Below are 13,197 nucleotides of genomic sequence, written 5' to 3' on the forward strand. Positions count from 1 at the left end.
AAGTACCTAATGCATACCTGAAGCTCATTACATGTCTCCACCCCAAACACTTGACATCATCAGTGTGAGACACTCATTATGTCTCCATAGGCTCACAGATGTGCCCAATCACAGACGTGATAGAGCATAACAGTTACCACTGGCTGCAGCATTCACCATTAACTCCTCGTTCACCAATAATGTCTCATAACAGAGACGACTAACAAACTGCGATCACACACTTCCGGTATGCGCTCCACGAATAACACTGGAAGTGCGTCGCACCACGTCCCGGCCAGTCGGTGCGTTATCATAGTGACTGCTACGGCTGATCACAACAGGTGCTATCCATACTCAAACACACGCCACTACCAGTTTCTATCTGGAAGTAGGGTGACTGGCTCTCGCCGTTCATTAATGAATAGCATGAACCATTAATATCCCAATCGGTTATCATACTTTGGTGACATAGTCATCTATTAATAGGTAAAGGCAGCGGTTAACGTGCAATAGACCTTCAGGCAGTGCATCAGGGTAATAGGTAACAATACATCAGCATAAAAATAACATATATACAAAACAATTTAAACCCACCAAAAACAAACACATTATTAATTGTACTAAAAGCCAGATCATCAGACATAGAAAGGGTTAATCACTCAACCAAATGGAGGTCAGCTAAGTCCATTTCATGCCAGTACAACAGTAGAATAATACCCCTTTGACATCGCAGCTATAACCTGGTAAATTGCTGTTTTTTAAGCCTTCCAAAATGGTTCTAGCTGCGGTGAGAAAGGGCCACATTGAATTTACCGGTTACAGATTACTGGTATTTTAAAATGGTTAAAAAGCAGGGTCCAGTTCAGAGTTCAGACCCGTTTCATTGTGCAATGTGAAAGGCTCTGAAACCGTATTTCCAAGCCACAGAAGGTGATAGGCTGTCTCCATGCGTGATGTCACCAGGCAGAAGCAGGAAATACACTGGAGGAAACACATGAGAGTGAAGAAGCATTTTATTATACAGAATACAGTTTAAAATGGCAAATTGGAGGGATGAGGAGGTTAGGGAGCTGCTTAGGATCAGAGGGGATGAAGAAATTGCTAGACAAAATCACTGGGACAGTGAAGGATGCAGTAATCTACAAAAACATGATAAAGATGATTGAAGCTGCTGGGTTCCATCGTACGACTAGCCAAATTATTAATAATTAATTAATTAATAATTATTAATAATGTTTGGGCCAGAAAAGTCCATTTATAATGACAACCACTGTTTTCTATGGGTGAAACGGGTTCAGTGTGAAAGGTACCAAAACGGTAATGAAACGGTAATATACTGGTTACAACATGCGATGTGAAGGGGGTTTAACTGCTCAGACACGTTTTAAGAAACGTTTTAAAAGCAGGGTTTGCGATGTGAAAGCGGTATTACTAGCATAATTACCATATACAGCAGGCAATTATAATAAACATCTATATACAGGAATCCAACAGTAATAGAAGATGTCTTGTTAAATAAACATATGTAGAGAATTTGTTTCATTTAGGCCCTTGGGGGCCACTGTTTCCAATTGATGGATCCAAACTGGTAGTGGCGTGTTTAATTATGTATAGCACCGTCTGTTGTGATCAGCCATAGCGGTCACTATGGTGACGCACCGGCTGGCCAGGACGTGGGTGCGGCTATGGTGCGACGCATTTCTGGTGGTGTTTGTGGAGCGCATACCGGAAGTGTGTGATCGCAGTTTGTTAGTCGTCTCTGTTATAAGACATTATTGGTGAACGAGGAGTTAATGGTGAATGCTGCAGCAGCCAGGGGTAACTGTTATCCTCTATCACGTCTGTGATTGGGCACATCTGTGAGCCTATAATGAGTGTCTCACACTGATGATGTCAAGTGTTTGGTGGTGGAGATATGTAATGAGCTTCAGGCGTGCATTAGGTACTTATAGGCCAGTATGGGCACACAGTGGGGTTTGCATCTCTCCTGTCTGGTTCTGACAAATGTTCCTGTGAGGTCTGATATGTTAAAAGCAATGTTTCTATCTGTGGTGTGGTAATTAGAGTTTGGTGAGTTTATACTTGAAGACTGGTGAGTGCTCTCTATTAGATATAGACTGTGACTTCAATGCTATTGGATGGCTTCTGGGTTATATAAGCACCCCAGCAATCAACTACATTGAATTGTGTGTGCAGCTTCAACTACTGTACATGGTGTATGTGTCTAGTCTAGATGTATATCTTTCTATGCAACCCTGGCTATAGGCCTAGGGCTATAAAAATGAATGTTTGTTTTTCTCTACATGGAAGTATAAAATGGAGACAATGTTTTATGCATAGTAGCTGCTAGAATCGTGATACATTTTGGAAGTAGCAGAAGGGATCGGTATGAAATACTTACAATCAAAATCCTGACTGTTAAAATCCCAACAGCACTGGACCGATGGTCAAAATCCCAACAAGGTCAAAATCCCGACATGGACAAAATTTCGACATTTAAAATACAGACAAGGTCAAAATACCGACATGTAAAATGCTGACAGGTCAAAATGCTGATGTGTTTTTCTTAGTTTTTTTGTGTATTTTGTCGTAAGTTGACATGGACACCATATAAGTGTACCGCAGGGCTTGCTGCTCTTGGCACACTATTATATTTACCATCCCAGTGCACCTGGAGGGGAAAGTGTGAACAAGTTGGTTTCAATGAAAAACTTGTGCCAGCATTTTGACTGTCTGGATTTTGATTGTCTGTAAATTGACTACATGCTTTCCAAAATTACTGTGCAGCATTTAGGATAATGTGTATCAGCAATGTATCAACAAAGTTTGAAACAAATGTTTCTGGTAACTGTACTGTGAAAAGGACCCCATACTGTACACTGGATAAAGTACAAGCTGTTTCCTTGTCTCGCTCAGGTGGACAGCTGCATGTTCTGAGGTTGCAGCAACTTGTTCATAGCTCTTTGGAAAGTTGCTTGAGTTCCATGCAAATCAAACGGTAGCATTTTGTACTGAAATAAGGGGGTAATTCAGGCCTGCTCGCAGCAGCAAATTTGTTAGCTAATGGGCAAAACCATGTTCACTGCAGTGGGGGCAGATGTAACATGTGCAGAGTTAGATTTGGGTGGGGTGTGTTCAAACAAATCTATATTGCAGTGTAAAAATAAAGCAGCCAGTATTTACCCTGCACAGAAACAAAACACACCCAAATCTAACTCTCTGCAAATGGTATGTCAGCCCCCCCCCCCCCCCCCCCCCCTCTGAAGTGCACAAGTCTTTGTCCATTAGCTAACAAATTTGCTGCTGCGATCAGGTCTGAATTAGGTCCTAAGCCTGCTGGGGTAGAGAGCTTTTTTTCTTTTTTTTCTTTTCTTAGCAGCCTCAGTCAAAGGAATCTGCCAATACCCTTTTGCCAAATCCAGAGTGGTGAGATAATGGCTGTTTTCTAGGTTCTCCACCAGCTTGTCCACCCGGGGCATAGGGTAGGTATCAAACTGAGAAACTTTATTTAACTTGCGAAAATCATTGCAGAATCTTATTGCACCCTAAGGCTTAGGCACTAAAACAATGGTATTATTCCATTCGCTGTTTGATTCTTCTATGACCCCTAGGTGCAGCATCTCCTGTACTTCCTGTTTTACCACTGCTCATTTTGCCTAAGGTATATAGTATGGCCTCTGTTTTATTAACACCCCAGGAGGAGTAACAATGTCATGCTGGATGATTTGGTTTTCCCTGGAATGGCAGAGAATACATCCTAGTACTGTGCCACTAAGTTCACCACTTCCAATTTCTATATAGGATTGAGGTCACTTTCAATGGGGACCTGACATTCTGGGGTTTTCTTGGCCACCAAAGAGTGCTGGACAGCACTCTTTCCAAGGTTTTAATAGTATTACATGGTAGGTGTTGTACCTCCTTCCTTCTACCCTCCTGTCAAACCCTGTAATTAGCAGGTCCCATTGCCTCTGACTTCATAAGGGCCTCGCCATTGAGCATACAACTTGCTTTCACTGGTGGGCACAAGAACCAATACCGTGTCTCCCAGTTTAAAAGAACGGTTGACTGCGGTCACATCGTAAATACATTTTAGACACTGTTAGGCTTTATCAATGTGCTTGTTCAAGAGTGGCGCAATCTGTCTTAAACGGCCATACAATTGGGACACAAACTGAACGATGTTGGGTTCTGGCATGACTGTTGTTCCCATCTTCTTTAAACAGATCTAAAATACCTCCAGGTTGCTTTCCATGGAGGAGTTCGAAAAGACTAAACCACGTAGAGAATCAACACCTCTTGAACTGCAAACATTAACTAGTGTAGGAGTAAGGCCCAGTCTCACTTTTTTCTTCAGACACTGCCCTTTTAATTATCTGTTTAAGGGTCTGGTTAAAGTGTTCTGCCAGGCCATCTGTTTGCGGGTGGTAAACTGAGGTAATAATCCTATCCACCTTTAACAGTCTGCACAAATCCTTTATTAGGTTAGACAAAAGGAGTACTGTACCTTTTGGTATTCCCAGGTGGGTGTAGTGTCAGTAATTCTGGTATGTGCTCTGTGTATCTGGTCGCATAATCCACTACAACTAGTATGTATTGATGCCCTCAAGCAGATTTCTCCACTGGCATTATTGGGTCCATACCAATTCTCTAAAAATGCACAAATGACAGGGAGGGGGACCAGGGGCACCCTAAATCGTGGCAGGTGTGTTTTGACACTGGGCATTCCTGACAATACCGTTTTACTGCGGCTTGAATGCCAGGCCAGAAGAACTTTAACTGTATGCGCTGGAGAGTTCTCTCCTTCCCTAAATGGCCACCTCACAGATGTGTGTGCGCCACTACCAATACCAACTGCTCATGTTTCCGGGGCACTATTAACTGAACTATCCTTTTACCCTGCAGAGGTTACACGATACAACAAATCATTTTTCAAAATAAAATACGGTACACTTTCTGGTGGTAAAGCAACAATGACTTTACCATTACTTGCTACCTCATTTTCAAAGGCATTAATCAGATCTATATTGCCCTGTTAGTATTGGCCAAAATCTCCGAAAGATACTTGCTCACCAACAGGGTACCCTGGGCCTCAGTCTGTTTCCTCCTGCGGTTCACTGGCCAAAGAAGCCTTCACGGTCACCATGCTCTGGTAACCCATGGTCCCTGGCTCTTGCGATACCTCCGCTGCTGACCGTTTTCTGCAGTCATGCCATGTAACCACCTCCTGCAGCAATGGAAAATCGGTGGATAAAGTGGTCTGGAGGTCACTACAGCTACCACTTTCACTGATCGGCCTTTTACCGGCCAGTGAAAGTGCACACATGGGCACTCCTCTGCATCCCCATGTATACACAGCACCTTGACAAGGGGTAAAACCTGGTCAGCCCCCAGAGGAACCACATTAGCAGAGATAAGTTCAATGCCAGTATCAATTAACACCCACATCACCCGGCCATCTAGCTGTACCAAGGTACGGAACAGGTTGGTCTCTGCAAGGAGAAATTGCCATGCTGATCACAGGTCAAGTTGCTCTCCCCAAGCTGCAGTCCATTGGTTCACCCTGTTTCAGACAGTCCTGATGCATATGACCAGGCTTGCTGAAGTCAAAACACACCATAGGAGGTTGGGTTTTTGCCATAGCAACAGGAACATGGGTTCTGGGCTTCAGTACTGGCTGCCACCATTGCTTAGCTTCGGTTAATTTTCCAAGAGTAAGGTACCACTCAATCACTACTGCCAACTCCTTGAATGTTTGGGGGTCAGCCTGCAGGGCCCACTGCTGCACCATTTGGTCTACGACTTGCATGGCTTGGTCCCGAGCAGCCATCTCTACTATTTGCTGAGCAAAGTTTTTATCTGGCCGCAACTGTGCTTCATTCAGCCTGGCTAATTTGACCAGCTGATCCCGTGGAGGCTCATTTGAGTCTAGCTGCCATTAGTGAAACTTTTGGGCTTTGCTGGCCCCTGTCACCCCTACTCTGAGGAGTATATCCTCAAGGGCAGGGTAAGAGTCGGCCTCAAAAGCAGCCAAATCAACATCAGCTTTCTGTGGCTCACAAGGAGCTAGTCTGGCAGCTCACTCCTGCTCTGAACGCACTGCTACATGGCTGAAATAGACAAAGGTGCATAGGAAATAGGAATGCCTCAATATCATCAGCTGGAGTTTCTGCAATCCCTCATGCTCTTGCCCACCCTTCCTGATCTCAGACTACTCGGCATGTAACAATTGTATTTGAGTCTGACCCGGAATCAAATCCTGCTCCTGTGCTAGCTGGCTGACAGCTAGACCAGACAGGGCTTTCAATGTTTCCTCCATGCTATGCACATATTTTGGAGACTTAGGGGGGACATTTACTAAGCAGTGATAAGAGTGGAGAAGTTGCCCCATCAACCAATCAGCAGCTCTGTATAATTTTATAGTAGGCAAATTATAGATGTTAGTTCAGTGCTGATTGGTTGCCATGGGCAACGTCTCCACTGGCTCACTTCTCCGCTCTTATCACTGCTTAGTAAATGTCCCCCTTAATTAGTTGTGCCAGTGTTAACACAAACAAAACACCAACTGTGTATATTAACAAACAGTTAACAATCCTTCTGGCTTCCAAGCCGGATGCACTACAACCACCTTACACAAGCTGTGAAAGGAGAAATATAAAAACGTCTCTATTACTTATCTGCATACTTCAGGTTACTTTTGCCGTTTAGTAGCTTCCAGCAGTGTAAGTCCATGTTCGGGTGCCACATGTGAAAAGGACCCCATACACTGGATAAAGTACAAGCTGTTTTCCTTACTTTCTCGCTGAGGTGGACAGCATCAGGTAAACTTCCAATGGCATGGGTTTCACAGCATGGCAGTTCACAGGTTATAGCAAAACCTGGACTGGATCCTTCAGTCCTGCTGTGCCAAACCTGGGAAATCCTGATTTTCCACATTAACCTCATGTGGAACTGTTGTCCCTGCCACAGTACTAATTTGGAACTATGTACTACACATTATCTCTATCCTCTCTTGTAGTAGCAGTTCATATGCTGCACAAATACAAGCCCTATACTGCCTGTATTTTATTATCTCACTGGGACAATCCATAGCCTCAGTTAATAGCAGGTTTAATTAAAATATATTGTTGCTGTGACTATTTGTGAAATAAATTGGTTATTTCTTTGCTTAGAAGAAAGAGGAGCTGATAAAAAAAAATAGTATAACCCCAAACCAAATTCTATGTTTATATGGGACTACAACTCCCAATGAAATTGTATAACCCATGCTGTCTTGAACAGAAATACTGCATACCTCCCACCATGACCCTCTCCAGGAGGAACAGAATGCTCTGCTCCTGGACTTCCCTCTGTTCCCATCTGCCGATTCCACAGGGTTACTTAATTACAGTCGTTCCCACTCAATAAGACATTACAAAAGGACTAATTATACTGTAGCCTAAAGACTCTCACATGGGACGGTTGGGAACCTCACAGAAAGAAAACACTGCATGGTCTCTAATATCCTCTGTCATCTCTTTTTACACATTACACCAATATTAGAGGAGGGATCTATGGCCTCTATGCCTGTTGCATACCTCCCAACATGACCCTCTCCAGGAGGGACAGAATGCTCTGCTCCTGGACTTCCCTCTTAATGTATGATTGCCATCACCTGTGCTGAAACACCTTTCTTATCCAGTAACTTGTTCAACACAGGTGCCGGCAATCATACATTAAGATAAAAGTCCAGGAGCAGAGCATTGTGCCCATCCTGGAGAGGGTCATGTTGGGAGGTATGCTACTGTATATGTTGTGAAAGACTGAGGTTATTAATCCTATATTCATTGCACTAAACACATAAAAGCTTTCTTGTTCTTGGGTCAGCTAATATATGCAATCCTAGCATATTTAATATAGCAAACAAAATCGCCAGAAACCAATGTTTGTACTTCTGCTAGCCAACATCAAATATGCCAATTAGTTAACCTTTTTAGGATACTTTATAAGGTTTTGTTGATTCGCTCTACTAACCCATCCTTTTAGGGATGATAAAATGAGGTTCTCGGGTGAGTAACTTTTAAGAATTTGCATAATTCCTTCAGAATTCTAGACATAAAAGGGGTACCTTGGTCAGTCAAAATTTATTTTAGTATTCCTACCCTACTAAAAACATGCACAAGCTCTCCAGCTATTGTCTTGGATGCACATTATGCAAAGGAGTTGCCTCAGGATATCAAGTAGCATAATCCACTATTACAAAAATATAATGAAGGGCCCAACCAGATCCATGACTATCCTGCCAAATTGGATCTCTATAACAGGCATGGGCACTAGTGGGCTTTTGAAATGGGGTCTGGGAACATGATACTGGCACTCGCGGCAGGAAGAACAATATTCAGACATATCTTTATACCCCTCGAGCCAAAAGATCCATTGCAAAATCCTCTCGGTGGCCTTTTCAGCACCTAAATTTCCTACTGTAATAAGACCATGAGCTAAATCCAACATAGTTCTCCTTTACGGCTGGGTAACCAGGACTTGTTCTACCACATCCTCACCCCTTTATGTCACTTGGTACAAGAGCTCATTGTTGAGGGCTATGTGTGGGCACGTAAGCCTGTTATCCGGGTCTACTGGTTCCCCATTGATAACTTTCACATTTTCTCTGGCTCTTATCAAGGTGGGGTCCCATAACAGTTATGATGCAAACAGATCCATTCTCTCCAAGATGAGGCATACTTTCAACATCTACAGCTTCTCCTTCCCCTGGATGAGATACCTCACTTTGGTCCTCATTGTCTACTACTTCCCCAGTCATACTAGCAAAAGGACATGTGTCTTAGGGTTTAGAGGCCACACCTGTGGCCAGCATATTATCAGGATGGCCTATTGGCTCTATACCATTTACACCTGTGACTATACCTTGTGATGAAACTGCCATTGGTGGACAACAAGAACCACATTAAGGACACCCGTTGGACTTTTCTTACCATGGAACTGTTGCTTATTGCACTATTTATGGACTATAGTGTTCTCCCTTCCATCCGCGCTCAATGCAGATCGGAGCACTGCTGCTGCTAATACCGGATACCCCAGCAGGGAGAAGATCCTTTCCGGTGGCTCATACAGATTGCAGCATGACTTTTTATATTTGTACCAGTCGTGATTTATTGGAATTATTTTCATTTTTATACAATATCCTTTGTGCTGTCTTCTATAACATTTGAGTTGTTATATAATTTGTTTGTGTAGGTAACCTACCAGGTTACCACAAGGAAGCTGCATAGGATATTGCACTGATCAGTGAAATTATATACTTGTGTGCTGATACATACGTATAATTCTTGCACCCGAATTAGCTACTTTTTTTTTTTTAAAGCATTTACCAACCCATCTTTCACTAGGACAATTAAGCTTCCAGAGTTCAACAATGCCTCTACATGGATAACTTCCATAAAAATTTCACACATTTGTTTTCCGGTCATAGCTGAAGGTACAACTGTACAGGCTAACCTGCCAAAGTGAGACATTCTGCGACATTCAAAGACAGCATCACATTGCATGGGTTCTTGGACAACTGGGCAATTCGCAACATGTCCTGCATACCACACCTAAAACATTTATTCACATGACTGTCAATTCTTTTAGGTGGCTGAGATCCTTGTGGCCCCACTGGTCTGTCTTTGGACTGAGCACTCAGTCTCTTAATTTTTGAGTTCTCTTAATTGCCCAGGATCCTGTCCCCACAGAACAGTCTTACCAGACAGCACATTTTCAGTGTGACTTTGATGTGATAGCAGTTGCCAGGTTCTTAAAGGTCCAGTTGATGGAGTAGGACTTGCAGTGAGATGGAGTACCTTGATGTTGGGCTGCAAGCTTAAATACATTGATCAATCCATGAACCAAAACTCCATCATTTATTTTATGTATCAAGGTGAGTGCTGGGGTCTCTGGCATAAAAAAAAAAAAAATATATATATATATATATATATATATATATATATATAATGTATATATATGGGATGTAGTTATGTGACCGGCGGTCGGTCACAATACCGACCCCTACATCCCGCCCGCTCAAAATCCAGACAGTCGGCATGCCGACTAATAGGGACTATTCCCCATAGAGTGGGAATAGAACCTGTGGTGAGCACAGCTCGCCACGGAGCCCGCAAGGGGCTATGTTGTGCTCGCGCCCCCCCTGCCAGCCAGCCAGCATTCTGCACTCGGGATCCCAGCGTTGGGATTCTGACCACCGGGATCCCGCCCGCAACACCCTGACCTATAAGCATATATACATACACTTAGTATATTATATTATATGCATCTGCTCATTTATAAGGTGAGTGATGTGAAGCCTGCATGCAGATGTAAATAAGGCTGTATTAGGCTAGTCACTATTCGGTTAAAGCAACTCATCAGTAATCAGGTCACAGGATCGAATCCCACTCGGTATTAAGTATGGTGGGGATGGAGAGGGAGCGAGGAGGACAGTCAGTAAGAGTAACTCTAGGGAGGCTCTAGTAAACCATGATAGGATACCTTTAAAAAAAACAAAAAACAAGCATATAAGAAAAACACTAAACTAAAATGCATGCTTGCAAATGCAAGAAGTCTAGCAAGTAAAATGGGAGACTTTTTGATTGCCCTGTCCCTTTTCAGGTGGGACAGGGCAAGCAAAAGCGGAGGAGGTGTAATTCTTTGTTAAACCATACTTAAAGGAGGTTATTTATGAGGGAACTGGGGATAATGTGGAGTCACTATGGGTTGAAATCTCAAGTGGGGGTATTGATGCAAAAAAACTAGTTATAGGCACGTGCTACAAACAGCTGGATATTAGCATGCATGAGGAAGAACAACTCTTGCAGCAAATCGAAAGGACTGCGGGATTGGGAGACATCATAGTGATTGGGGATTTTAACTATCCTGATATTAACATAGAATTTGACGGCAGATAATAACCACTTGGCTCATTTAGTCTGCCCCTTTTACTTTTTATCCTTTAGGTAATCTCAACCCTTTTTGAACCTTAATTCTTTGTAAGGATATTCATATGCCTATCCCAAGCATGTTTAAATTGCTCTACAGTCCTAGCCTCTACCACCTCTGATGGGAGGCTATTCCACTTATCCACTACCCTTTCTGTGAATTAATTTTTCCTTAAATTTCCCCTGAACCTCCCCCCCTCCAGTCTCAGTGTATGTCCTCGAGTTCTAATACTTCTCTTCCTTTGAAGAATGTTTCCCTCCTGAACTTTAAGACCCTTGGTATATGTGAAAGTTTCTATCATGTCTCCCCATTCCCTTCTCTCCTCCAAACTATACATGTTAAGATCTTTTAGCCTTTCCGGGTAAGTTTTGTGATGTAGGCCATGCACCATTTTAGTCGCCCTTCTTTGTACACTCTCTAATGTATTTATATTCTTCTGGAGATATGGTCTCCAGAACTGGAGAATTGGAGTAACGATTCATGTGTTAAAGCTAGGGGCAACAGCTTCTTAAATATATTAAAGGATCATTACTTGTCTCAATTAGTCGAGGACCCAACTAGGGGTAAAACTACTCTGGATCTAGTAATTACTAATAATGTGGACATCATCTCGAATACTAAAGTTGGGGAGACTTTGGGTAACAGTGATCACTATATGATCACATTTGACATCAGTTTCAGGAAACATAGCTATAAGGGAACAACAAAAACATTTAACTTTAGGAAGGCTAACTTCAGTATGCTGAGATGTGTACTAAACGACATTGAGTGAGTTTTATTCCATGGTAAGAACACTTTGGAAATGTGGGATGCTTTAAACGGGTTGCTAGATAGCAATATTTACAAATTTATTAGTCTTCAAGCTGGGCCCCAGTAGTCAGCGGAATACCACAGGGGTCCGTACTCGGGCCACTACAGTTCAACATATTTATCAATGACCTAGAAATAGGCCTGGAAAGCAGAGTGTCAATCTTCGCAGATGATACTAAACTGTGTAGTGTAATTAATTCAGAAATAGATGTAGAGCCTCTGCAGAATGACTTTTCTAAACTTGAAATCTGGGCATCTAAATAGAGAATTTATTTACCATTTATTTATATAGCGCACACATATTCTGCAGCGCTTTACAGAGAATATTTAGCCATTCACATCAGTCCCTGCCCCAGTGGAGCTTACAATCTATATTCCCTATCACATGTTCACACAGACATTCACAATAGGTTAATTTGCTCCCAACAAAATTAACCCTATCAGTATATTTTTGGATTGTGGGAGGAAACCCACGCATGTACGGGGAGAATATACAAACTCCACACAGTTAGGGCCATGGTGGGAATCAAACCCATGACCTCAGTGCTGTGAGGCAGTAATGCTAACCATTACACCATCCGTACTTAGAAAAATACAAGGTTATGCATTTCAGGACTAAAAACAAATTTGCATCCTACATATTAAATGGGGAAAGTCTAGGAGTAACCGTTTTGGAAAAAGATTTAGGGATACTCATTGATAATAGGCTTAATAACCATATATAATGTTAAAGTGCAGTAAAGAAGGCAAGTAAGGTGCTAGCGTGCATAAAACGGGGAATTGAGACAAGGGACTCGGATGTAATCATGCCGCTTTACAAATCACTGGTACATCCGCACCTGGAATATTGTGGTCAGTTTTGGGCACCACTGCATAAAAAGATATGGGTGAACTCAAAAGGGTTCAAAGGCGATTTACTAAATTGATTAAAGGATTAGAGGGACTGGATTAGGAGGAAAGGCTTACTAGGTTGAACATGTATACACTGGAAAAAAGGCGTCTAAGAGGAGACATTAATAATGTCTTCAAATATGTAAAGGGGTGCACTACAAGGAGTAATCAGAGGAATTATTAAAAGAACTCTGTTTAGGACACGTGGGCACTCGTTGAGGCTGGAGGGAAAAAAATTATGTACGCAACGGAGGAAAGGGTTCTTTACTGTTGGGGCAAAAAGGATTTTGAATTCCTTGCCAGGTAAAGTGGTAATGGTGTACTCTATAAACGCATTTAAAAAAGGATTGGATGAATTTGATTGAAAAGGATATCCAAGGTTATAACATTTCAAATATTGACGTCGTTAATCCAGGTGTAACTGATTTATAGTTAACTAGTCGTAAAACATTCTTCAGCAGGTACAGTAAAATCAACTCAACGTGATCCAGAATACAGGTTGAATACGATGGGCATTTTGCCTCTTTTCAACCTTAATTACTGTTACTA

At 42.3% G+C, this 13,197-nt stretch overlaps 1 long non-coding RNA gene across 1 annotated transcript; it reads left to right on the forward strand.

Moving 5' to 3' along the window:
- The first annotated feature begins 1,947 nt into the window (after positions 1-1,947).
- Positions 1,948-9,307, forward strand: LOC134981321 (uncharacterized). Its single transcript, XR_010190535.1, has 2 exons — positions 1,948-2,071; positions 8,639-9,307. It is a non-coding gene; the product is annotated as an uncharacterized LOC134981321 (long non-coding RNA).
- The last annotated feature ends 3,890 nt before the right edge of the window (positions 9,308-13,197 follow it).

The sequence above is a fragment of the Pseudophryne corroboree genome, chromosome 12 (genome assembly GCF_028390025.1).
Source record: "Pseudophryne corroboree isolate aPseCor3 chromosome 12, aPseCor3.hap2, whole genome shotgun sequence".
NCBI classification, from domain to species: domain Eukaryota; kingdom Metazoa; phylum Chordata; class Amphibia; order Anura; family Myobatrachidae; genus Pseudophryne; species Pseudophryne corroboree.